We start from the raw sequence: 13415 nt of genomic DNA, 5'->3' as shown, positions 1-13415 counted from the left end.
AGAGCATGAATTCTGATAAAATATAGCAACTAAATCATAAGAAGGATTGAAGAAGTCTCTGCCTCCTCTCCTCCAGCCAGCACTTATAATGACAAAAGGCAAGTTTTATGCTCTGAATCCAAAAGTAAGGAAATTAAGCTTTCAGAAATGCAAATGCTCATTACTGTATATTTTCTACTTTTTCAGACTATGATTTTTTTCCTCCGAATGACATGGAAAGCATGATGAATTCCTTCGACTTGATTCACATAGCATTTGCGAGATTGAACTTGTCAATTTGGATTTATGAAATTTATGAAATTTCCTAACACTCACAGTTGGGCTACTGTGCCAGCATGTTCATGAATTTTTTACGAAAAAACAATCCTCTGCATTTTTGCTACTTTTTAACACTCATGCTGGCCTTTGTTTATTGCCTAACATACATAATGAAGATTAAACATGGGAGAGGCGCCCCGGGTTGTATGCTATGATTAGGAAGTTCATACAATATTGCAATGCATGAATCTGGGAAGAAAGAAAGGTGAGCCAAGAAATAGAGTTATTCGTTTCTACACAATTTTAAATCAGGAAGAACTCCAGATCTAATTGACCTAAAAGACTGCCATGTACTATTCTTGTAACAAAAGAAGCAACATTGGGCACCTGGTGGCTCAGTCGGTTGAGTGTCCGACTTCATCGGTCATGATCTCACAGTCAGTGAGTTCGAGCCCCACGTCGGGCTCTGTGCTGACATCTCAGAGCCCAGAACCTGCTTTGGATTTTGTCTCCCTCCCTCCCTCCCCCTCCCCTGCTCATGCTGTGTCCTCTCTGTCTCTCAAAAATGAATAAACATTAAAAACAAACAAACAACAACAACAATAACAAACAGAAGTAACAACACTAAAAGTCCATGTAGGACACAAGCAAATTTCAATACATTGCTAAATTTCCTTCTATAGATACATTTGATCTTAATAAAAGTACCCCCACCCTTGAAAAAATGTTAAATATTAGGTATAGCCATCTCAAATGCTATTTTCCTGGTTTTTTAAAATACGTTTTCCATTTTTCAAAACTACGGTAAACTTTTTTAAGTAAAATCACATTTTCACGTTGATTAACAGTAGCCACATTTTCCAATTAGGTGGGTAATGAGTTCAGGAGAAATGACCCAGAAAATAGACGGGAGTCTCTGTTCCAAACTAATGGTAACAGTATTTTGGCGTTTTGAAAAAGAAAAATAAAAGACTCTGGATCTAATGATGACAGATCTTTGCTATTAATTAATCAAATCTCCTCAAAATAGAGTTCAGCAGGTGGAAATAATTACCAGTTAATTGTCTCCTGCTTATTACTCTTTGGAGATATAAATCCAACTACTGTGCTCATTTCACAGTATTTACTAAAAAGCTAATAATAAATAAATCAGAAGCCCAGATGTTGTTATGGTAACAATATTTGTGTTTGCTTTCCGAGACAATACAAATAGCATAAAATAACAATTTCCCATTTGAATGAAAATATCTTTTGGCCAGGTGCACGAATTTGCCTTCAATAAAAATGTTTTGTTTTAATAGGTGTGTTTTAATATGTTTAAGTAGCTGATATAAGACAGAGAAAAGAAGTTCCAGCAGGAAAAAGATTGTCAGTGTAAATCCTGACATGAAGACAGTGGGTGTCCTTGAAAGTTTTGATCTGATAAGAAATATATACCTTAGAAATACGACATTATTTCCTATGTAATTCTAGTATGCAAAATAAAAGTACTCTTAGTATATGCAAATGTTGATTAGATACTTGGGTGTTTTGTGTAGCAGATACACAGTCTAACTCTGGAATTTATCATATGTGTGATACTCGAGTTCTCATTTATGAAAGGCAGATACAAACAGTGACAATGCCATAAGTCTATAAAGCATTATTGTATCGAAGGAACTAAAATAATACTTGACATTTAATAAGTGTGCAACAAAAATCTTTCTTTGCGTTATTGTCATTATTTATGAATATTGTAATAGTCTCAGGTAATAATCTTAACATTTTAAAATTTGTCTATTAGCTAAATTCTTAATTGTGTTTTGAAACATTTAAAATATTCAGATTTGAATGGTAAGGTACTGTTTCCTGAAATTAACATTTTCCTAGGGAATGGATACTATACTCAGTTAAGATATACATATTCAATATAATTATACACTTATATATGTGTATATATAAATTAAAAATATACATATATACTTACAGGTATGCCTTAAGACAATGGTGAAGTTTTCTTTTTTCATGCTAGGCATAACCCTTACTTACTTGTCTCTTAAATAAATGTATTATGTATCATCCCAATATTTAATGGAATTGTTTAAGTTGGCAGGAACAAGTTTACATCACAAATGTTGCAGCTAAGCCTCTTGACAAACACAAGCATACAGAAAACTATGAAACATCATTGGGATGTACTACCAAGAATGGGAAAGATGTGAGATTTTTATCTTCTTGCTTTAATCTATCATTGACATTGTGTGTGTGTGTGTGTATGTGTGTGTGTGTGTGTGTGTGAAATGCACAATAGTGGATGATTTTTGTGGTGGTTGTTTCAGAAGAGAGATGTGGAAAGAGGTAAAGAACTGTCCTACAGTTTTTTTTTAAAGCCGTGAACATTATTTATTTATTTTATTCCCAAAGAAACACAATATCAATTAATTATTTACATCATGAAAACCATTTTCTCTCTGTACTTTCAACATTTATAAATGTGACTATATGACCTATGCAAAATGCAAAAGAATGCTTCTTAGTAATAATAAACAATATAAAATTGGTAATATAAAATGTCTGTATTTGTATATATATTTGTAGCGTCATTGTGATAAAAGATTGAAATTCTCTTTCCTGAGGCCCAGACATCTCTTATACCATCAGAGGAAAAAATAAATGTCAGAGCAAGTTATGCCACATCTTTTATAGTTTAACTATTTAAAATTTTTGGACACAATTTACTTTTCCAACTTGATATTAAGGTAAATTATCAATGAACTTGATAAGAGTAGAAAAACCCGATGCAAGTGTTGATTATATCCTGACCATTTGGCTACATTTAATAGGGACCCTCAGCCATTCTAAGTTAAATCTTTGTGACCTTGTTGATACTATGCCAAATTTTTATCCCAAATCACTTCATAGGGTTTTAATGAAACTCCCTTACTGAAATACTATATGTCTATATCTATGTCAGGTATAAATATGTGAATTTATATATAATTTATATATGAATATATATGTTTATTGTTTGTTTAACTATATAGCCTCATATAATTTTAAAGTCACATTATTACTGAGAAATTGTGTGTATCATTAAAATATAGTAGCATTTGTTCTTGTTCATCCAGAATTTTCTCACTTATTGAAATGAAAAAGCATTAATTCTTGTAGAACTAATGTCCCCTTTGATTTCCCATTATTGGTATTGGTGTGGGAGTTTTACATAAATGTGAATGAAAACTGCTAATCCATATTGTCAACGCACATTTTGCCTGCTATAATATAGTCGACAAAACCGAGATTTCTTGTAGTGTATTTTTAATTCCTTATAATTAATTTTTTACTTATATCAAATAGAATTATATAAATGTTGTAAAGTGAAATTAAATAGCACTCTTCGTCACACAGTAAAATAACTTCTTCAGCTGCTTTGTTCTCCTTATTGTCCAAAATCAGGTCCCAAAATATGTCTTTCTCAGATACGCTTTCCTAATCTTCACTTCTATATCGTTAAATCCATGTTTATACTACTATTTCTTGATTTTTCAAGTGTGGACATTATCTGTTCACTTTTTTTTTGGTAGTTGATAATTCAGCTTTCTTACACTTGCTCTATCACATGCAATGTTTCCCCTCTCGATATTCTCTCATTGTCTGTGTTTCTATTACTTTGTTAAATCAACAGTCAGTGTTTACATTATTATTATGTCACCTAACGTTCTGTTTTCTATAAACTTGAACACAGTTCCAAACATTTCTATCTATGCAATTTGTCTCTCCCTCCCACCGGCCCTTTAGGTGGAGATCTCCCTCCTTAGGATCCTATTCTGCTCCTGTCTAGTCGGGCTGCTAAGTTGCCAGCTGCTGGTTGAAATGCACAGTTGCTCATCTGGTTATTTCAATCAGCAGTCAGTTGTGTTATATTCCCTGGATAAGTTATCTTCTTATTTCTTGGTTTGAGTTAACATTTCAGAATTAGAAACTCTAGTAGCTTTCTAAGGAAAGGCACATGATTGCGGGGGGTGGGGGGCCTAACTGGGTGGCTCAGTCAGTTAAGCGTCTGATTCTTGACTTCAGCTCAGGTCATGATCTCGCGGTTCCTGAGTTTGAGTCACTCATTGGGCTATGGGCTGACAGTACAGAGCCTGCTTGGGATTCTCTGTCTCCTCTCTCTCTGTCCCTCCACCACTTGTGTTCTCGGTCTCACAAATAAATAAACCTAAAAAGAAAACAAAAGAAAAGAAAAGACACATGATGGGGTAAAATTTAAAAAACATGTATACCTGGCAATGTTTTGGTTCTAACACACTTTATTCATAGTTTAGCTAGGTATATTGTCTCCTCTCTGAATTTAAAAGGGATTCAATCTGCTATCTTCTGGCTTCCAGTCATATTCTTGAGAAGCTGGATGCCATTCTGAATTACACTGCTTTTTATGAGACATCACTAATCCTCCTACAATTTTATATAACCAAGTCCTGTATTGCTTACACAATGAGAATTATATAATCTTCTGATATCTCACATTGCTCCTAGGGTCCTATAATCCAAGGCAAAGGTTTGCAGCTGAAACTTAGATATTTTTGTTATTGGTCTCATCCCTTATACTTAGATGCTTATCTTCATATTATATTGATACTTAATTCAAATTCAAGTATAACTTTTACTTATGCTACTTTTGTTCCTTTCATAAGGAGACAGTTATGACAAATAGACAAAATGAAATCATAGCTAAGCTTTAAAGTATCTCTGAAATACTTTTTCTTCCATGAAGTCTTCCTGTAACTACAACTGATCTTTCTGTTTTTTGAATCCCAACCAAACTTATATCCACTTTATTGATTATAACATACATATCACAATATTGACTTATTCAAAGTGTGCAATTTAATCATTTTTAAAGGTTCAGAGAGTCGTCAAGCAGCACCACAATCTGGTTTTAGAACATTTCTACCACTCCAAAAAGAAATCATTGGCACCCACTCCTTATTCTTACCTCCGAACCTAGGCAAATTCCAGTCTACTTTGTATACATATACATTTGCCTTTTCTGAACATTGTATGTAAATTGATTCATACAGTAAGTGATCTTTTATGACTGATTTATTTCAGTTATACGTGAGGGGATTTCTTCATGTGGGAGCCTGTATCATACTGTCTTCTTTATTACTGAATAGTATTCTGTTGTATGGGTATACCATTCTGTGTATACATTTACTAATTGATGGGCATTTGGGTTGTTTCCACATTTCTTTCGCTAATATGAATGCTGCTGTGAACACCCACATCCAAATCTTTGTGCGAACATAGATCTTAATTTATCTTGAGTGGATGGATACCTATGAATCCCAACTTTGGATTTCTCTTTTCTGCGTCATGTGTCATGTGATATTTTAGTATGATTATCTTGGAGTCTGTGTCTGTCTATGCCAATCTTTTAAATATAGATGTTCTCCAATGTCTTTTACTTATCATTTTTTTTAAACGTTTTATTTATTTTTGAGACAGAGAGAGACAGAGCATGAACGGGGGAGGGGCAGAGAGAGAGGGAGACACAGAATCGGAAGCAGGCTCCAGGCTCTGAGCCATCAGCCCAGAGCCCGACGCGGGGCTCGAACTCACAGACCGCGAGATCGTGACCTGAGCAGAAGTGGGACGCTTAACCGACTGAGCCACCCAGGCGCCCCTACTTATCATTTTTAATATAATGTGTCCTCTGGTCAGTTTATCCATTCCCAAAGTGTAATTGTAATTTTTATTTGAGTGATGTAAGTATATTCATACTCAACCTCCCATGTATTACCTATGAAATCCAGTCTTGGGGAATAATTACTAGAATATTAACTGAAAGCAGGTCAGGTGCTAGAATATTTATACTGTGGTTTTTTAAAGGCTTCCTGGAATCATGATTTTAAAAGTATTGTCATCTTATATCAGGTCTATTGTAAAATGTTTTAAAAAGTCTTTTTAAAAATATACTTTCAAACCATTTACATTTCTATCTTCTTTCTTCATATAACACTGTCATTTAAAAAGGATTCCTCTGAAGCACAAAGAATGAAGAAGCATCTACTTAGATCCTCTCGTGTGGTAAATGAATAATTAATTAATTGATTAATTATTGTTATTAATTTTTATTTTCCTTTTTTAACTTTGATGATTGAAAAAATCATTTGTGCCTAAAGGTTTTTTTTGAAAGTGGAAAAAGTTTTAAACTTCGTGCTTGTTCTTGTCTTTTTCTTTACATAAAGGGAAAAAAAGTTATTTTTAATGGCAATTGTGTGCAAATTTGGCGTTGGTGGAGTTGGCAGAAACATCCATTATATAAAAATAAAGTGTACCTGGCTGGGGTATTAGAAAAGTTGTAATTTCATCTTTTGATTCCCACTTGCAATTTATGATTTCAATAATTTCAATGAAAATTACAGCTTGAAGCCACATAGTGCACTTTATTTTCTATTCTTAAAACTTAAGGGAGTAAAGGAGAGGTAAATTCAAGGCATGGAAACTTCAGTAGTTACATTAATGCTGGAGAATATTATATATTCCCTTAAAAGAAGCCATGACTGCTTTCATTGTATATATATGTGAATATGTATATACATATATTCATATATGTATTCATATATGAGTTCATATATGTATATGAGTTCATATATGAATACATATATGAATATATATCTATAAATATAGATATAAACACACACATACATGCATATGTATATATATATACTATATTTTATATATTTATCTACAGTTTATACTATATATATAGTATATAGTTTATATGTAGTAAATTGTTAACAATTGGGAGAGCTGGGCGAAGAAAATTATTTGCACTGCTCCTTCAACTTTTTTTTAACTTTGACATTATTTTTAAAAAATTGGCCAGCATATATTGACCATTCTGTATGCCATGAAAATAATAGAGTGCACAGATAAGCATGGTGATAACACACTGCACACAAAGAGTGTTGGGAGGAGATGCCATGTTGCAAATGTACTTCATTATGTGGAGTCTCCCTATTGGTCATCCAGGGAAATCTACTCACCTTGTAGATGTCCGCAGCCTCAGATTCTAAAGTGCTGTCCTTGCGGTCCTGATGCCTAGGGTTTGTTGCTCCCCTGGTGTGTTTATAAAAACATTCTCTAGGCCTGCATTGATCTGTACTGAGAAGGAGAAAGCTGGAATCTCAAGAAACAGGTGGAGTACCCATCTATACACAAAACAAAACAAAACAAAACCCTGCTACAATGTCTCCTTTTATAAAGTTATTGTTTATCTGCAAAAAAGTTCAAATACTTCACCTGAACAAAAGGGAAACACTTTAAGATTTGTATAGCTCATAACCCCTCAGCTAAATTACACTGAATTTTTGCAGAGATCTCAGATACACTTTTAAAAACTGTATTATTAAATCCAGGTATTTATAGGTATATACGTATAGATGCATGAGAAATATACATATTATATTATATTATGTTATATTATATTATACTATTTATATTAATTATATTCTATTATATATTTTATGTATGGGTATATATAAATTTCATAAATATTTCATGTATGGATATGTATTTTATATCCACCCAACTATACACATATATTTGTCTTCATTTCTTCTTCAAATTTTAATAACCACAAAAATTCCTGGAATCACCTAGTCCTGAATGTTACAGGACACGACCTTCCTAGTGGGAGGGAGTCAATGGAAAGGGTTTTCTCAGCCTGTATCTTCTGAAATATATTCTAATCATGCCGGGAGATGCTCGAGCTACATTAAAAAGTATCTGAAGACCTGAGTGGTCTGCACTTCATTGGTCTGGGGTCTACTAATCACCCGAAGGGTATCGTGAAGTACAACAAATACATCAGGCCAGGCATATTTGCACTGAGAACAGAAAAACTAAGACCCGGAAAAACATCTGGTACTTCAGTGGTGTCTATAAATTTGATGGTGGTTAAGCTGCTACAGTGTAGTGGGAATCCAGCGCCAGTGACAGAAAAAGACAAGAGAAGGATGCTGAATGTGGAAGATGAATAGGCATTAAAAAGCAAGCGTTGGATGATTCAGAGGTTTAGGCTGAATTGATCTTCACTAGTAGTAGGTTAGAAAAGGTCAGCAATACCCTGAGGAATGGTTCTCATAAGTGAGGCAATTTAGAATAAATATAAGAGAAGTCAGGACTTCTTTTTTTTAGAGAAGAGCACAGTAGAGACACATATCTAAGAGCAAAGAATTTTGAAGGGTTTTGAGACTTGAAACTTGAGCAATTTCTAAATAGTTATAAGCTGGGTTTCAGCCTTTCCTCCTTAGTTTTCCTTCCATCTTATCTCTTCTATCACTTCTTTATTTTTTTCTCCCCCCCCCCATATTTCCCCTAATGACATAATGAATTATAAAGTTGAGAGGGTACTTCCATGGTTTTGAACAAGCATGTGATTTATTATTAAAACGTACAGGCCCAGGCTGGGAATATGTCAGGCATAGAGAAAGAGGTAAAAATTATATATATAATCCAAATGTTAAATAACTACTTACCATTGCTTGGAAACATTCATTATTTTAAATAATATAAAATGATGAATACACATGAAAAGTCATTACATCTCTAACATACTAATATTTCTTAAATTATTCTTTACCCATGTTTAATATTTTGGTAAGTAAGGGAATGCCAGCTAATTTATCCTTTAGCTGATATATAAACATACTGAAGGGGGCGACTGGCCGGCTCAGTTGGTGGAGCATGGGACTCTTGATCTCCTGTGTTGTGAGTTGGATCCCTATGTTGGGTAGAGAGATTATTTAAAAATAAAATATTAAAAGAAAAAAAAACCATACTGAAGATCCTTTCAGTATTTGTTTTCCTACTGAATGTCTGATATTTTGGTTGCTAGAAATTACTTGGCCACTTCTATGGCTTAGTTTATGAAGTCAAAGCAATGAATCTATTATTTGGACTTAGCAACATGATTACAGCTGATTATGTACATGAAGTACAACATGTGTATATACATGTGTATATATGCATGATATATATGTGTATATATCATATAAATGTATCTATCTTATTGTGTGTATATATATATATCACATATATGTGTATATATAGTGTATATATATGGAATATGTATACACATACATATATGGAATCATGATGGGATATCACTCATATGATTATATTAAGTTATATGGCAAAAGAAATTCACATATATAATAAAGGGCCCCAATCAGTTGGCTTTGAGTTCATCAAAAGGGAAATTATTTTGAGTTTGTCTGACTAATCCATTGAGGTTTTTAGCATTCTCCCACTGGCGTGGAAGAAAGTAAAGAGCCATGGTATAAGAGAAGGAGGCCACATAGTGGTCTAAGGGAGGCTCGAGGAGTCAAGAGCAGCCCCTGCTAACAGCCAACAATAAAGCAAGGACCTCAGACACATAGCTAGAATGATAGAAATTTTGCCAAGAAGTGGTGATCTTGCAAGGTAACCCCAAGCCTCAGGTGTGAGAGCAGCCCCAGAAGACACCTTGATTTCAGCCTGGTGATATCTTAAATAGAGGACACAGCTAATCCATGCTTTGCTACCCAAGCTGCCTTTTCTTCATTTCTAATGTGATAATGATGCCATACATTTATTGTAAGCTTGTAAAATGTAGGTCAAAATTTTTGATGTCATTTCAGGTTGCAGAAGAAGACTGTATAAGTTCTCCATGTTATTAATGAACAAAAATGGCCTGATTCTCATTGTAAACACATTGCACCGAAGAAACAGACATTTAGTTACTGTGCAACATACCAGTATGTATTGACTATTAAAAAGCAATAAAGATAAGGGGCCCCTGGGTGGCTCAGTGAGTTAAGTGACCAACTTTGGCTCAGGTCATGATCTCACCGTTGGTGGGTCAATCCCCAGTCTGTGTGTTGACAGCTCAGAGACTGGAACCTGCTTCAGATTCTGTGTCTCCCTGTCTCTCTGCTCCTCCCCCGTTCGCACTCTGTCTCTATCAAAAATGAATAAACATTAAGAAATTTTTTTTAAAAAACGCAATACAGATAAGAGTCCTTATTAAAGGGCACCTGGCAGTACAGTCGGTTACGTGTCCAACCTTAGCCCAGCTCATTGTGTTCTGGTTTGTGAGTTCAAGCCCTGCATTAGGCTCTCTGCTGTCAGCACAGAGCCCACTTGGGATCCTTTTTCTCCCTCTCTCTCTGCCCCTCCCCTGCTGGTTCTCTCTCTCTCTCTGTCTCTCTCTCTCTCAAAATAAATAAACTTAGAAAAAGAATTGTATTAACAAAAAGAGTTCTTATTAGAAATCGAGATGAATAGACATTTTGAAACTTGAACTGAGCATTGAAGGAAGTTAATACCTTGCTGCAAAACAATCCACTAGCTTATTTCCAATATATAGAAATTATGTTGAATATATAACCAATAAAAACACGGGCTTGGAATATGATTTTCCATTTGCTCAGTCTTTTTCCTTTTCATAAAATTCCAGAAAATATGACCTAATCTATTATTATGATTGTTATAATACCAGGCAAATGAAAGAGAGACATTTCAAATGGAAATGGTCCTCAGCAGAAATAATGAGACATTGCAAACTTCAGACTGGATGTCCTTAGATAAATATTTATGGAGAGAATGTTATATGACCCCCGCTCCCATAGTGTGGGAGACTAACTTAACGTTCACAAGACTTCAATCTAACGATGAGTGGCAGAGTGTATTTTCCACCCCGTGAATAGGGGTATTTGCCATGAGACTCATTTTGACCTATGAATTCTGGGCCCCCACTAGCAACATGTCAGTTTGAGCCTAGACTTAACCAGCATCATGTGCTAGCTATCTTTGCTTCTGTTATCACCAAATGATTAATTTGACCTGGTAAATTTGTTTTCGGGGGAAATGAGAGACATGGAACAAAACCTTCCTGAAGCCACTATCTGAAGATGAGTTTAATCAAAAGCATCCTAGATCAGCCAAACACCAGCTGACCCATAGGGCCATAGCCTCTTGAGTTAGAGCCGTCTCAGCTAACCTGTGGCTATGGGAATGAATAATTGTTTTAAGTCACTAAGTTTTGGGTTGGTTTGTTACACAGCGTTATTGTAGATATCACTGGCTTTTCTAATTGTTTTTTTTTTCTCGCTCTAGCTGCTCCTTGGAAGATCACTTTTTCATATATTACATCACAATTTGTTCAGGTATACGAAATAATGAAGATCTCTTATTTTGCCTATTTTCAAGTAGTATAATGCTTACAGAAAAGAAAGTTATTTTCAGAAGTCCTTCAATAATAAATTAGAAGGTGCATGATTCTAGATTTCTCTGAATAAAAATTTCAGCCAAGAATCTGATTCTCCTCACTTTAGAATTCAACTGATGTCTTCAATTGTGACAAATATAATCCGCTTTGCCACTAGTCAGTCCCGAGTCATCGAATGCTCCTCTCCCCATCTTGTTCTTTCTCAGCCACCTAAATCTCAACAATTTGAGTGGGAGAAAGAAAATGAAAAAAGTAAGGAATGTTATTTTTCCATAAATGCATTTATCTTCTAGATTATATTGCATATCCATGTTTATTTTCTTGTGATCTTAGATATTTTAAAAAGGGTTAATATCATCTGTGCCACTGGAACCTCATGGCAACAGGAGCTTAACATAGGCAATAAAGAGGCTGAGGGACATAAGTAAAATCATGGTAGGAGTAGAAGAAATTTGTATCTCTATTATCTATCATCTATCTTCTATCTATCATCTATCTATCTATCTATCTATCTATCTATATCTATCATCTATCAATCTATCATCTATCTATTCATCTATCTATCATCTATCTTCTATCTATCTATCTATCTATCTATCATCTATCAATCTATCTATCATCTATCTATTCATCTGTCTATCGATCTATCATCTAATCATTTTTCTATCATCATCTGTATTTATCTGTTTTGGTGGTGTATCATTATAATAACAGCTTCATCTATTATCCTCTGATTAAAACAAAATATGACTTTTATATCATCTTATATTTCACATAAGATATTTATCAGTTGGAATTAGATTACATAACAGCATTTCTCTTAAATGTAAAAATGTTATTTCTCTTTTAAATTCTAACTTTAATTTAGCCAACAGGTCCACCTTCTCACATGCTATTTCTACTCAACCTGAGTCCTTCATTACTTTTTTTTTTGTTACAGATTTTGGTTTTTATACTAAAAAAAGATTTTTGAGAATTTTGTTTAAAAAAACACACACACACAAAGACAAAATAGAATAATAAGCACCTAGGTACCCACATTCAATCTAACAACATATGACTCACAGTTAGTCTGGTACTATCCATTCTCCAATTCGTTTCGTTCAGTTCCCATGTGATGAAGAAAATTCCAACTGTCATAGCATTCAAATAGAAGCACTTTCAATAGAAGGGATTTTACAATGTTCTTTTAAAGTGACCACTCATCTTTGTCGAGAAACAGAGAAAGCAAGCTAAAGCTCTTCAACTCCACCATCCACCTAATACATATTCTGTAATTTAAAAACTGGAATAGCAACATTTTAGGGACAAGACAAAATATATCCCAAGTAGCCACAGCTATATACTTCTCTTTAGAGCATGCAGAACATCTCACTTTTGAATTTTATCTGATTATATTAGCCTGATGTTGAATGTTAGCAATTCCATTTCAAATAACGGTTGGGCAAAAACTGGGCTAGGTTATAAGTGACCTAAAGCTAGAAGCATGAGAAGAGAAAAATATAAAAATATACACTGCATTTTATTTTAAAAGTTCTACTTGATAAATAAATTCAGTGGTGTTCTGGAGCCTCGATTACAATGAGTTGGCTAATTTTGTTCAGTAGATATGATATTTAAATAGATGCAGGCATAGGAACTACACAAAAGTTGTTTCGTAAATGGTATTCATCATCTGAATTTAACTAGATAATTCTTTGTTTAGTTTCTTCTGGTCAAACATCTTCTTTTCTTTTAACAGCTTTATTGATATATAATTCTGATATTTCATGTAAATGGAATTTTATATGTTGTGCCACTTGCACCTGGCTTCTTTTTTTACTTAGGACCATGTTTTTGTTTTTTTTTTAACTTTTTAAAATTTAATTTAATTTAGAGAGAGAGCAAGAGAGGGAAAGAA

This window comes from Panthera tigris, chromosome B3, assembly GCF_018350195.1.
Source record: "Panthera tigris isolate Pti1 chromosome B3, P.tigris_Pti1_mat1.1, whole genome shotgun sequence".
Classification (NCBI taxonomy): domain Eukaryota; kingdom Metazoa; phylum Chordata; class Mammalia; order Carnivora; family Felidae; genus Panthera; species Panthera tigris.
This window is presented reverse-complemented; position numbering follows the sequence as displayed.